Consider the following 14,620-nt stretch of genomic DNA (forward strand, 5'->3'; position numbering starts at 1 on the left):
CAGAGCGAGACAGCTGACCCTCTCTTAGATGAATGGCTTTTCATCTAAGCCGTTCATGGCTTTTCAGTTACTTTTTGAGTCTCTTCTAGATAAGATTAAAGATTCTCTTCTGGCAGTCCCCAAACCCATGTGACTGCATCCGTGCCAGTCAATGTCAGCCCACAATAGGAACCTGGAGAACAAAGAAATCCACTCTGTGCCTGCACCAATCAAATCTGGAGAATAGAGAAATCTACTCTACACCTGCGTGAAGAAACTCAGTACTAGGCCTGGCTGATGTGGCTCAGTGGATTGAGTACCAGACTGCAAACCTAGAGGTCATGGGTTCTGTTCCTGGCCAGGGTACATGCCTGGATTGTGGGCCAAGACTCAATCACGTTGATGTTTCTCTCCCTCTCTTTCTCCCTCCCTTACCCTCTTTCTAAAAGTAAATAAACAAAATCTAAAAAAGAAAGACACCCAGCAGTAGATAAGCCAGACCCTGGCAGCAGTTCAGGGAGCCTCTACATCAACCTCTCTCCCTTTTTCCTGTCCATCTGCCTTGTTTTCAGTAAACCTCTCTCTGCACCTGTTTCTCTTCCTCTCTCGATTTCTGTCCTGGTAGTGGGGAGCAAGAACCTCTTTGCCAGTGACAAAATTGTGTATCCATCCATCCACCACCATCTGTTTGTGTATTTATCCTTATCACTCCTTGTTCCAGAAAGGATTTGAGGTAGCTCAAATAAACTATAACAAAATAACATGAAAGTAGGAAATAAAGAAGGAAGAAAATTTTAAAATGGAAGAGTAAAAGAGATTTAGGAGTGAAACTAAAAGGAAACACCTCAAAATTCATTTCGTGATAACTCATTCGGCTGCACACATGTGATTTATGTTCTTTCCTTTATGGATATATGGACGATAATTTAAAAAATCTATTGTTTCAAAGGGGTACACAAAGCTGGCATGCAATATTGCTCTACTCTTCTCCCAGCTCCCCACTGAAAGGCACAAATGAGTCTGGAAGTCCTGCGACCTTAGGGCCAGATGCCACAGGCCACAGATGGTGGAGTGGAACAAGGGACAGACTAGAGCTATGGATCATATTTGGAGTCGCTGCACTGCCTGCCCTTGGATGGGCTGCCTTGCACTCACTGGCATGTGACTTGAGGCACCTCTCACTTGGCTGGGCCAGTGTAGTCAGTGATTCTGTTACAGGCATCACCTGCAATTCTGACGCCGAAGGCAACCGAAGCCAAAGCCCTTTAGAAACTTTCTAGGCAGCGGCGGCGGCGACATGGTCTTGAGGGTGAGGGGGGTCTCTCAGCATTTAATGGCTAAGGAGACTGAGGCCGAGTCCACAGGGGAAACCAAGGTGCGACAACCACAGAGGTAGGAAGAGGGAGGGGAACCTTGCCGAAGTGGGCCTTATATTGGCCTTGAAACTTTCTAGTGGGCCATGAGGAAAAGGAAACCAAGTCTGCTTCTACTGCCAGATGTGAAGGCTAGTGACTGAGAAGGAGGGTAATAACCCTGGGACACAGACCAGATGAGCATTTCTTCCACGGGTCTTTCTACGGTAGATACTTTGTCACTTAGTCCAAACATCCTTGACATCGGGCATCCTAAGAACAGTCGGAGCCATGAGCTCTGAGGGCTTGTTTCTTACCACATCCCTCTGTGTGAGGCTATCGGCAGAGTGGGTGAGCACCATCTCTCTTTGCAGCAACTCTCCCTAAGTACTGTTCCTCTTACTTAAGCTTTTAATCAACATCAGTGACTGTGAGGCCAACCCTGCTCTCTCAGCCAAGTCTCTTCAGAAAATACAGAGCCAGCCACGCTCAAGTTGAGCTCTTATGAAATCAAGTTGCCTAAAAAGAGAGAGTCTGTTAATGCTCAACAAGAGAACCTCCTGATAATCTGAGCAAAGCAGGAGTTCCTTAGGGAGAAAGGAAGATACAGAAATTGGTTTTCAACTGGGTATTTAAGTGACATCCTATAACTCAGTCTATAAACCAAGCCCAAAGGGCTGGGCTCTGTTTAAGAGGCTAGCAATGCAGGCCTGTCAGGAGGGTGACATGCCTGCGAAGCTGTGTCACTCATGATGGGGATCGGTCCCTGTGAATCAGCCCTACTTCTACTGAAGGCACTTTCTCGATGAGAGGCCCTGGGAGAGGCAGCCCCAGCTGGCTCCCTCATCCAGTCACTGAGCTGCCCAGACCACTCTGGTCTCCCTGCTGCCTCAGCCTTGGTGGCAACTCGCGGCTGTGGGGGCCAGGAGTCCCAGGAAGGTGGAAAAGATTCTTGAGTTCACAGGATATCTATGGCATTGAAAGGAACCTTCTCACTTGACACATGAGGGAACTAAATCCAGAGAAGAGGAAAACTTGCTCAAGGTCATGAATTGGGTGGGACAGCCAAGTCAGGAGTTCACATTCTCTCTCTTTTGCTCTCTCTTCTTCCTCTTTCCCTTCCTCCCTCCATCCCTCCCTCCCTCCTCCCTCCATCTCCCTTCCCCGCTCTCCCTCTCTCATCAAGAAGCATCTAAACACAACATGTCTGACCCTCGGTACAATAGTACCTGTTGGCTTGACGTGCCTCCTAGATGCTCCCAGGGAGAGACCAGCTCTGGGAAGAACATCCCCCACTGGACCATGGGTGCCCAGTGGACCTTCCAGATATAGTAATTCTTCACACAAAACTCTGCAAGTCACAGAGTGCTTTCTCACCCATGTCTCACCATGATTATCCCAAGAATGCTTGTTTGCAGCCATCCGTGGGGGTTAGAGCAGGACCGCAATAGCCCAGGGACCTCTTACTGTTGCACTAGGAAACATGAGATTCCATGCTTGGTGCCAGAGGCTGGGCTTTCTCTTTGTGGGCAGGTCCTGGGCAGCAGGTAGCTGCTGTGGAACACACAGGCACTGTTCCCAGTTAGGCAGGAGCCTTGGGCCCAGCCAGAGAGTGGACTGAACCAGGGACTTGGGGAGGACCTCGCCATGGTTCCCTCCAACCAGGAGTCATGAGAACAACCAGCCAAAATATGTTTCTGCAAAGCGTGGTGCAGGCAGTAGGAAGACACGTGGAGACGAGAACACCAGGCCAGGCACGTACACTGATCTTCCACTGGATCTGGGAAAGGATTGTTTCTATAGCCACTTAAGTGTTAGAAGGGAGATAAGCAGGGTCAGCCGCTCAAGTGTAGCCTGGGGTTAGGGAGAGGGACGGGTGACAGGGGTTTGTCTCTGAAAAGGCAGAGGTTGACGGACAGGGGAGGGAAAGCGAACCCACCTAGACCCTGGAGGAGTTCAGGTCAGCCTGTGACCCAGCTCCCTTCCCACCCTCCCGCCTCGTTATTTTCTACCATACTCTCTGGGTTCTCGTAGCATCAGAGAGGAAAGGACCTGCCAGTTCAGACCCCCATTTAACAGATGAGGATACAAAGACCCTGTGAGAGGAAAGCATTCACTTGAAGTTACCCAGCTGGGCCGTAGTGGGTAGGGATTCTGGGCCTCCAGAGGAAGGGGCACAGGGAGGTGGGAGAAAACCAGACACACACTCTGGCCAGGGGCCAGCCCTGGAGAGAGTGGATATGAACCTCCGATGCAGCTTTTCCAAAGCAATCTGGGAATATGAAAAACCCCGGCGGCCTCTGCGGGCCAGTGAGAGGCCCCCTCCCTGGAAACACTGAGCTGCACAAGGCCTGCTGTGGGGACGGCTGGTTTCAGGTGTGTGTTTGAAGACGGAGGGACAGCGAGCACCCACGCCTGCACAGCCTCTGCGCAGGGCAGCGCACCAGGCCATAGCCAGCATCTCTATGGGCCAGTGCCTGGGCAGAGGCTTACCCCCGCCTCCATCCAGCTGAACCCAGGGCAGGCCTGATCCATTGCAGACCGTGTGAGGGAGAAGTGATCTTAAAGAATATTGAAAAGACTCACACCTGTCGCCTTCAGACATGGGAATTCCTTCCCTCTTGGGGTTACGGGCTGCAGCCTGAACTCCAGAGACAGCTCATAGCCCCACATGGCTGAGAACCCCAACCCTGGATGGCGCTTACCGAGTTCTTCCTTGGACTCAGCCAAAATCTCCTCCCCGGCTTACCCTGTGTTTTCTATCTATCGGTCTTCATTCTACACCTCAAAAACCACATGAAACAAATTCCTTCCTTTTCCCCCCATCAACCCTGGTTAAACGCAGGGACCGCCACCCCCAAGTCCTGCCTGTTCCTGGCTGAGCACCCCTGACTCCCAACCAGTTTCCATGTGACTTGGTTCTAGCCCTTCATCCTGCTCCCCTCCCGCCCTCCTGCCTCGTTATTTTCTACCACACTCTCTCCACTGGATTAATTGGGGCTCCCCAGGATTGAACACAACATTCAAGTTGAAAGCCAATGTCTCAGATCAGCCTCCCTCTGGAGACCTAAGAATGCATTTTATCCACACTCCCCTTCCCTTCCTGTTGTCTAGGTTTGGATTCCTGGATCCAAGTTTCAGATGAGAAGAACACATTTGCTCAGAGAGAGCAAAATTAAATATGGGTGGCAGATCCTGATTTTCCAAAAATCTTCATAAGAAAGATCATTTAAGGGCAATGGGATCAAAGGTGAAATTCCCCAATAATGCAGCACGTGTTGAAGCTAATTGCCATCAGATCTGATTCTCAGAGCCTGCCTATGTAGTTTATATTCACTCAAGTGAGCACTATCTCTGAGCATCTGCTGTGCCCTGCAACTCCATGGTAGAAAGCCTACTTAATATATAGCTTTAACTCCAAGGAGCCCAGTTAAGGAGACCAGTACCTATAGATTTACAGTACAATGTGTTAGATGTGTAACTGAGGCATGCAAATGGGACCGGTTAGTTTCCTATTGCTGCTGTAACAAATTACCACAAACCTAAAATGGGTCTCACGGGGCTAAAGTCAGTGTCAACAAGCCTTGGTTCCTTCTGGAGGCTCTAGGAAGGGATCTGTCCGTTCTCTTACCCTTTCCAGCTGCCAGAGGCTGCCCTCATCCCTTGGCCTTCCTCAGCATTGCTGCATCTTCAGGTCCCTCTAACCTTCTGTCTCCTTCTCCCATTTAAGAAGACTCCTGTGATTACCTGAGGTTTGCCCGGATAATCCAGGATAATCTTTCCATCTCAAGGTTCTTAGCCTGATCACTTCTGCAAAGTCCCTTTTGCCATGTAAGGTAACATATTTACATATTCAAAGGTTCTTTAAACATTTTTGGAGGTCATTATTCTGCCTGCTACAGGGAAGCAACTACTTCTGCCTCAGGGAAGAAGCATTACATCTGAGTGGACCCTTTAAGAAGGTTTCACGGGAGTTTTCTGCAGGAGTGCCCTCACAAGAAAGGGAAAAGAGCCTTGGCTGGGTAGCCTCGTTGGTTAGGGCAGCACCCGATAAGCCAAGGTTGTGGGTTTGAATCCCCAGTCAAGGCACATGCAAGAAGTAACCACTGAATGCATCAATAAGTGGAACAACCAAGTATGTTTCTCTAAGTCAATTTAAAAATTTTAAATGGCAGGGGTGGAGGGGTGGGAGAGATTTACCAGGAGAATTTACACTGCCTGAAGACAAGAAAGCAAGGCTAATTTTTGTTCTTAATTATTATTTGCTTTAAAAAAAAAAAGATAGACTTTTTTAAATCATTTTTTAGAGAGAGAGAGAGGAAAGGAAAGAGAGAGAGAGAGATCGATTGATTCTTGTATGTATTGTTTACTTGCTCTTCTTTTCTGGAAAAAGCCAGTCTCTGCCTGACTGATTGCCTCTGGGGTTGTGAGGCTCGGGACATTTCAGGGCAGCTTGTTTCTTCCTTTTGACAGATATGAAAAGGGAAGAATCTCCATTGTTTGCATCATCACTGGAAATGTTGTAGATCTCACAGTTCACAGGAGTTTCTTCCATTGGCCCAGAAAGGGATACTGGGCTGTGAGAAGATCATGGCCCACAGGGGTCTGAGCCACCCAGGAGGTTCTCTGACATGGCCCTCAGAGAGCCTGTGTTGCACCTGAGTGCCCCGGGGCAGGTCTGCAGGCCAGTACCCTATGAAGGCAGTGTCATTCAGAAGCCTGGGTGGGCTGCCGAGCTTCACTGATGCCATTTCCTCTAGTCCTGTCCTACAGATCCACTGAAAAGTACTTGAACCAAGGCTGAATTTCAACTTGAGTTTCAACTTGAGTTTCAAGGCTGAATTTCAACTCAGCAATACTGACATTTGCTGTTTCTCTTTTGAGGTCACTGAGAACATAAATTGCTGGGGGGCTGGAGCCAGGGCGCAGGCCCGGCTCGCCGCCTTTGGCCGAGGCAGGCGGGGGTTCCGGCAGGCCTCCGTGGGGCGGCCCCTGCCATGGCCGCCGGGAGGAGAGGGTGGGCGCTCTGGGCTGTGGGGCCAGTGCCCCGGGAGAAGCTTGCCAGGAAGACACACCCTGCATCCCCATTAACTGCCTGCATCCTCTGTTGACGTTCTTTGTTCCTGGGTCTCCCCTATGCCCAGTGGTACTGTTCTTGGTTGCGCCCTGGGGTGTGGGGCCCATGGAGAAGGCACCGCCCTGCCCTCGTGGTGTGCCAGCAACAAAGGGACCCTTCCCTGTTGACCAGAGCTTCAGCTTACAACACATTTTATATGCATTATCATCTCAGACTCATAACACTGGGCGAGGGTGGGGAAACTGAGACCTGGCAGAGCAGAGACCCATCTCTGAGAGTGACTCCGCCGTTCTCACCACAGAGGAACACGGTGCCCACAGGCGCTGACTGGTTGCTGCTGGGGCAGGTCCACTTTTTCCTCTCATGTCATGCCCTTCTCAATTACCTCCCCCTCGCCATTTTCCCCTCTGTATTCCACTCTCTGCATCTCCTCTGATCTCCTTCTCACCAGCCAAGGCCCCCACAAGGAGTGCTCAGCTCTCAGGGAGACTCTGCAAGGCTTGAGGGACTAGAACCCCTGCGTCATATATCCCCCAACCACAAGCACGGGTGCGTCCTCCTGGGGCTTGCATCTCCCCGATCAGCAGGGGCATTGGGCACTGCCCCATGCGCAGCAGGGGAAGCAGTGGAGGAGGGGCTTGAGCAGCCCTAGGCCAGAAGCCAGGAGACCTGCGCTCTTATGACAGGTCTGTCAATCATACCTTAGGGATGTTACTGCCTGGGTTCTCATTGATAAAGTGAAATAATAATACCTATCTCTCAAGGTGGTTGTGAGGGTTAAGAAAATTGAATTCATGATGCCCGCCACAGCCAGATGTTTAATAAGGGTTGATTGAACGCAGTAGCAGCTGGAACACTGGACCCTCCCAAGGGTTGGACTTGGAAATGTCAATATCTGTGCTGGGGTAATAAAAGCCAGGAAGCACCTGGAAGCATAGACAGAGAAGTGGAACGGGATAAAAGGAGGGTGTCAGTGGGCAGAGTCTGCTTATTTATTTTTTTATCCCCCCTATACCCTCCTCCACCTGCCTGTACCATCCCTTCCCTGTTCATTGTTTCTTCTTTCCCCCCGGGCATCTCAGGATCCGGTACTCTGGATCCAGCCACTGGACTCGGTTAATGCTTGTCTCTTCATGATGTTGATGAAATCATCTCGTAACATTCCAGATGCCTAATGAGGGTGTGTGCAGCAACGAGGCACTCACTGAGTCCTGGAATCTCCCTGCCTTCGGCACGCCCTGGTAGCAATGGTGATCTTTCAAAGGTGGGGAGCCCGGAGTGACTTCTCCCCAAAATAGCCTTGGTCAGTCCCAGTCTCCGCAGAGATTCAGAGCCCAACCTGCCATGGTTCCAGAAAAATAAGCCAATTATAACATGAAGTGGGTTGGGCAATTGGGAAGGGTGGGGGTTGGGACAGGGGAGAGGCTCAAAGTGCAGGAGAAACCCAGAACCCAGGACAAGGTAGACCCAATTTTGCCCAGAGGAAGTCAAAGAAACTGCCAGAACTAAAAACTTGGAGAATAGAAATGAGCGGACTTTCAGTGAAACATTCAAATTGTTTGTACCTAGTTGTTACCTCTCCTTGCCTGAACCCCACTCAGATGGTAATAAAGGAATTGAAATAGTATAAACCCACAACATCACAGGGAATAGGAAAGGATACTCAAGGGACTGGAGATTTCAGCAAGTGTATGGGACAGAACGAGGGGAGGCAGGTAAGGAGGAGGAAGCCATAGGCAGCAGGAGCAGAGATCCCATTTTCTTAAGAAAGCCCTGGAGAGGCTTGAACATTCATTACACTTGGGACATTGCAGGGCGGGTCTGAGATCTAGGAGGGAAAATACCAGGGAGTTATTTGAAAGCTAGTATGTGGAGCAGTTGCCTCTGCTTTTTTCCCTAGGAAAACAAACAAAGAAAGTTATTTAAAGAAATTTCAGGGTCCTGGAAAAAGCACAATCCTCCACAAAATTCTGGCATGTAGAGGTTCCCAGTAAATATTCAGCTTGCTACCCCCAAACCCTAAAATATAGCTTGCCAGTCAACAACTCCTGTCCATATGCACAAAGCTCCCAAAGTTGGCTATTTTTATTGTTTCACTTTTACAATATGAACCAACAACCAAGGACTCAAAATAGGCAAGCAAGCAACAATAATAACAAAAATCCCAGAAAAAAAAACACAAAACAACCAGATACATAGCTCAGAAAGTAAAAGGGAACTTTAAAAGGTAAAAAATTTTAAACTCTATTATCCTAAAAAAAAACCCAAAGAGGCTACATCTACAAAACAAGAATAAGAGTCTGTAAAAAAAAACAAAAACAAAAACAAAAAAAAAAAAAACAAAAAAAACCCAAGAACAACGAAAGAACAGAGATCACAGAATTTTAAACTACAATTACAGAAATAAAAATTTTAATTAAATTGTTGGAAGATAAAGTTGAGAAGTCTCCAGAAAGGAGAAAAGAGAGATTAAATAAACAAAAGAAAGGAGAAGCTAAAAAGGATTAAAGGAGAGGACCAAAAAAAAATTATCAAGAGAATAGGATGAGAGAATTTCACACAATTTAAGAACACAAACCTCCAGAGGACTCGGGTTGTCTCCAGCCACGTGAATGAAGTAAAGAACAACGCAAGGCCCATCATAGTGGAACCAGAACACAAAGGCCATAGGAAAGCTCCAAAAGGCTTCCCTGCCCTCACCCCCCAAAAAAGAGTCAACTATAAATAATAACGAAGAGTTCTTACCAGTAATCTTGGTCTGAGAAGATAACTTTAATTTAGAATTTATTCCTAACTAAACTAGCAACTAAGTGCACAGGAGAGTAAAGAATAAAGAAATTTTCAGGCAGAGTCTCAGAAAAAAGAGGGTACCCTCTCTATTCTTTCTTCTAAGAAGTTAAAAAATGAAGAAGTAAACCAGGAATTGAAAAAACAGTGGAAGCAACCAAGAAAAGCTCAAGGAAACAGCTGGGTAGGTAGCAGGCCCAGAGTGGTTTCTAGAAATTCTAGAAAAATGAAAAAAGTGAGTGCTTGAAAAGAGATATAATTACATTGTTCTATTTGATACTATAGTAAAGGCGCAATGACATCAACTCCTCGTTTATTATTTCCAAGATTTTCCAACATTACCAAAATTTTAATTATGATTAGAGAATATAAAAGTCATCAATCTTAACAGAAATTGGGAGACCAAAGTTTTCCCTTCCTGCATCCAAAGGAGAGCTTGGAACAAACTAGCACTGATGCCAATTTACAGAGTAAGGTGTTAATAGAGACCATTGTTAGGTAGCAATTAGGAATGAGCGGCCAGAGGGGATAAAAAGCAGGGCCCTCACATTACAATCTAACTAAGAACTTAATACAGGAGGCTAGAAGCAAAAGGGAGACGGGTCTCACCAATTAAGTCACCAGTCCTGAGCCTGGTTTGATAAGATTGCCAGTGTCCCGAACATCGCAAGCAAAAACAGCGCAGGAGGGGAGTCCTTGAGACTCGGTGCTGAGAAGGGGAGCCTCTGTAACAACTTCACTAACTAGACAAAAAGACTTTACTAAGAAAAAAAAAGCCTTGGTATTAATCCCAAGGCCTAGAAGGGGGAGAAGGAGAGATACCTGGAAGCTAGCTAAGGTATACGGCCCCTAAACCCCAAAAGTCAGGGTTTTGCCACTTGTAGTTTTTGCTTGTGTGCTTCATAAATACATTTGCTATCTCATTTCCACTGTGTATGTTTGTCTCTCCCCTGAATTATTCTCTTGCGAGCAAGGTAAGAACCAGTAACACCATAGAACAAGATGTAAAGGTGAAATTTAAAGGTACAAATATAATCACGAGAAGAACTACATGTGGTGCTAGAACTTGAAGGTTGAATCACATGAAATTGTTGTTTTTATAAGTCAAAAGTGATTGAATATTAGAAATTTCATATGATTCAACCTAATAAATGAGGGGGGACCCAAAAAACAGACTTTATTTATAAAAAATTGTGTATTTATTCTTATATGTTTAAACTTCAGTAACATTCAAAGTACTCTCCATGTGATGCAATACACCTATCACGATTTTTTTTTCCACTGTCAAAACAGTTTTTTAACTTGTAGATTTTGATGCTTTTTAGTGCTTCTGCCATTTTTTGTTTTACTTCTTCCACATCAGCAAACGTCTCCCTTTGAGGACTTTTTTCATCTGGGGAAACAAAAAAAAGTCAGTTGGGGTGAAATCAGGTGAATAGAGAGGGTAGGACACAGAGCCATGCCATTTGTGGTCAAAAACTGCTGAGCACTCATTGTGGTGTGGGCAGGTGTGCTCGTAAATCACCCACTATGAAATGGGCAAATGAGTTGAAAGAGTCTTCAAAAAGAATTTCCTGAAGCTGAACGCAACCTCTCACAACGCTAGCTGGTGCACTGATACAGATGGGTTCCTAGAACATCACCTAGCAGGGGAAGCCTGAAACAAGGGGCCCACCCTCCAGAAGATAATTCCAGTTTTTTTAGGGGTTCCTCCTTGTGTACTGTAGGGGGTCGCTTTGAGTGGTATCAGGAACTGCAGTCCAGCGCAAGTTGGGGCCTGGGAGAGGCCCCATAAGACTTGGCCGGAACACTGGTAATGCGGTTGATAGGCAGGACCTGATAATAACTCTGAGAGCCCCCAGGGGAAATCAGGCCTAGAAGTAAATTACACTCCTTGAAGCACACTTTGTTTCTCCCTCAAGTTCTATTAATCTTATACCGTGATAACCAGCTCAAGGCTGGGAAGGAAATTTACAAAATTCCTGGATCCTGACCCAAATCCCACCCAGTGCCCTAATGTTTGCTTATCTTGGCCCCAAGCTATTCGGTGTGTTCCTGCCATTGTCTTCTTTAAACATCACCTATGCTCTGGAAGCTTAAGTTGCTGATATAATTCAATTACATATACTTTCCTGCTACCTATCCCCCGCTTGTAACCCTCTCAATAAAAGCCATTGAGCATGGGGGCTCGGGGCATTCCCCACTAGAGAGAATCATCGCCTTCCTCTTCCCTTGACAGGTAAATGGTGTCTGGAACGACTTTTCCATCCACAGTGAATCAGGGGACTTCACAGGCCTGAGTCCCCCATAGTATATGAGCAGAAATGCATACTACGTCTATAAATTAAATTTAATTACAAAAAATATTTTAAATCAAGTTTATTCATTTGTTTTTAAGTTCCTGTTTTAGAGCAAGGGGAAGGGAGGGAGAAAGAGAGGGAGAGAAACATCGATTGGTTTCTTCTCTTACAGGCCCAGGACTGGCGACCTTTAACTTTGTGGGATACAGCCCAACCAAGTCACATTGGTAAAGGTTAAAAATCAAGTTTTAAAAGGTCAAATCAAAAATTAGATAACAACAAGATACTTAAGATGGCTGTCTGTGTTCACTGGGCAGTTAAGATAGTAAAATCCATGCCGTGTTTAGACATAGAAAAGAAAGCCTAAATACTTTAAAATAGGTTAGAAAAAATCACAGTTAAGTATGCATGTTTGAAAGAGATAACCACTGAAAGAATAACAAAAACAAAAGCCAGCTTGTATGAAGAATGTAACATAAACTTACCAATGTACCAGAGGGATGAAATAAGAGGCAGAGGAAGAAATGAAGAAAGAAAACTGAAAATAGAAAACCAAAAATAACTTTTGGAGTAATAATACACCAGTATCCAGATAAAATAAATATAAGAAGATCAGTTTCAGTTATTAACACACGGGTGTTATCAAAATAAGATTTAGAAAAATCCAATATTATACAGCCTACAAAAGACATACCTAAAATAAAACTAAAGAAAAAAGGTGTAAAGTAAAAAATGGAAAAATATATATTATGCAGATACTAAGAAAAAGAAAGCTGGTGTGGTAGCAGAACAAACAAACACATGACTTCCAGGTAAGATGGAGGCATAGGTAGATACACTTTGCTTCCTCACACAACCAAAAGAATGCCAACAACTAATTTAAAAACAAAAAACAACCAGAACTGCCAGAAAATCAAACTATGGAAGTCTGACAACCAACGAGCTAAAGAAGAAATATTCATCCAGACTGGTAGGCGGGGCAGAGACGGGCAGCCAGGCAGAGAGGACACGCGGCAAGGTGGCGGCTGGAGGACCACATTTGCGTGTGGATAAACCAGAAGGAACAACTGGGGAGCGAGACAGACCACGCAGCCCAGCGTTCCAGTGCGGGAAAAGAAAGTCGTAAAACCTCTGGCCGTAAAAACCTGTGGGGGTTGCAGTGGCGGGAGAAACTCCCAGCCTCACAGAAGGGTTCATTGGAGAGGCCCATGGGGTCCTAGAATGTACACAAACCCACCCACCTGGGAATCAGCACTAGAAGGGCCCAATTTGCTTGTGGGTAGCAGGGGAAGTGACTGAAAGCCCACCGAGAGCTGAGCAAGTGGCATTGTTCCCTCTCTGACCACTCCCCCACATACAGCGCCACAACCCAGTGATGTGGGCTGCCCTGCCCTGGCGAATACCTAAGGCTCCGCCCCTTGCAACATAACAGGCACGCTGAGACAAAGGAATGTGGCCCAAATGAAAGAACAGATCAAGGCTCCAAAAATAGGATTAAGCGACAAAGAGATAGCCAACCTATCAGATGCAGCATTCAACACACCGGGAATCAGGATGCTCACAGAAATGGTGGAGTAAGGTCGCAAAATGGAGGAAAAAGTGAAGGCTATGCAAAGTGAAACAAAGAAAAATACAAAGGGAACCAACAGTGAAGGGAAGGAAAACGGGACTCAAATCAATGACTTGAAACAGAAGGACGAAATAAATATTCAACTAGAACAGAATGAAGAAAGAAGAATTCAAAAAAAAAAAATGAGGAGCGGTTTAGGAACCTCTGAGACAACTTTAAATCTTCCAACACCCAAATCATAGGGGTGCCAGAAGGAGAGGGGGAAGAGCAAGAAATTGAAAGCTTATTTGAAAAAATAATGAAGGAGAACTTCCCCACTCTGGCAAAGGAAATAGACTTCCAGGAAGTCCAGGAAGCTCAGAGTCCCAAAGAAGTTGGGACCCAAGGAAGCACACACCAAAGCACACCATAATTACATTACCCAAGATTAAAGATAAGGAGAGGATCTTAAAAGCAGCAAGAGAAAAGGAGACAGTTACCTACAAAGGAGTTCCCATAAGACTATCAGCTGATTTCTCCAAAGAAACCTTGTAGGCTAGAAGGGGCTGGCAAGAAGTATTCAAAGTCATGAAAGGCAAGGACCTGCATCCAAGATGACTCTATCCAGCAAAGCTATCATTTAGAATGGAAGGGCAGATAAAGTTCTCCCCAGATAAAGTCAAGTTCAAGGAGTTCATCATCGCCAAGCCCTTACTATATGAAATGTTAAAGGGACTTATCTAAGGAAAAGAAGAAGATCAAAACTATGAACAGTATAATGACAACAAACTCACAACTATCAACAACTGAACCTAAAATCAAAAATAAAACCAAAAACAAACAAACAACTAGAACAAGAACAGAATCATAGAAAAGAAGATCACATGGAGGGTTATCAGTGGGGATGGGAAGAGTGAATGTGTTACAGCTGATCAAGGATGGACAGCTTCATGGGATTTGTGCATACGGAAGAATATTCATGGAGCTGTTGGGATGACTGACATGCCTTTATTCGAGGGTGGACAATCCATGCACACTACAAGCTGAGTGTCACACTGCATGTCACTTGTCCCCTCTGGGCGGCACCCAATGTGGGCCCTTGCATTCCTCCTGCGTGTTTATGTCTGCGATCCCAGTAAGAATCCCTTACCTTCTTAAGAACTAAAAGGAACAAAGCCAGCTACAGGCCAATTTGGTAGGTAACATAGCATGAGCTGCGCCTGCCAGCTAACTTCATGTTATGGGAACTGTTTATCGGACCCAGACGCAAGGCTGTGAGACCCAGTCTCAAGGCTGTGAGAACACTACTTTATCAGGCCCCTTAAAGGATGTGAAAAGCTGCTTCCCTTAGTTACCCAGACACCTGGGTGAGGAAGCCAGACTGCCTCCACTTACCCTACAGGGGAGAATGGGGGAAAAGGTACAGGGAACAAGAAGCATAATTGGTAGGTATAAAATAAACAGGGGGAGGTTAAGAATAGTATAGGAAATGGAGAAGCCAAAGAACTTATATGTATGACCCACGGACATGAACTAAGGGTGGGGAGAATGCTGGTGGGAGGGTGGGTGAAGGGCA

The sequence above is a fragment of the Pteronotus mesoamericanus genome, unplaced genomic scaffold, assembly GCF_021234165.1.
Source record: "Pteronotus mesoamericanus isolate MK-2021 breed Mesoamerican mustached bat unplaced genomic scaffold, CSHL_Meso_final contig_82, whole genome shotgun sequence".
Taxonomy (NCBI): domain Eukaryota; kingdom Metazoa; phylum Chordata; class Mammalia; order Chiroptera; family Mormoopidae; genus Pteronotus; species Pteronotus mesoamericanus.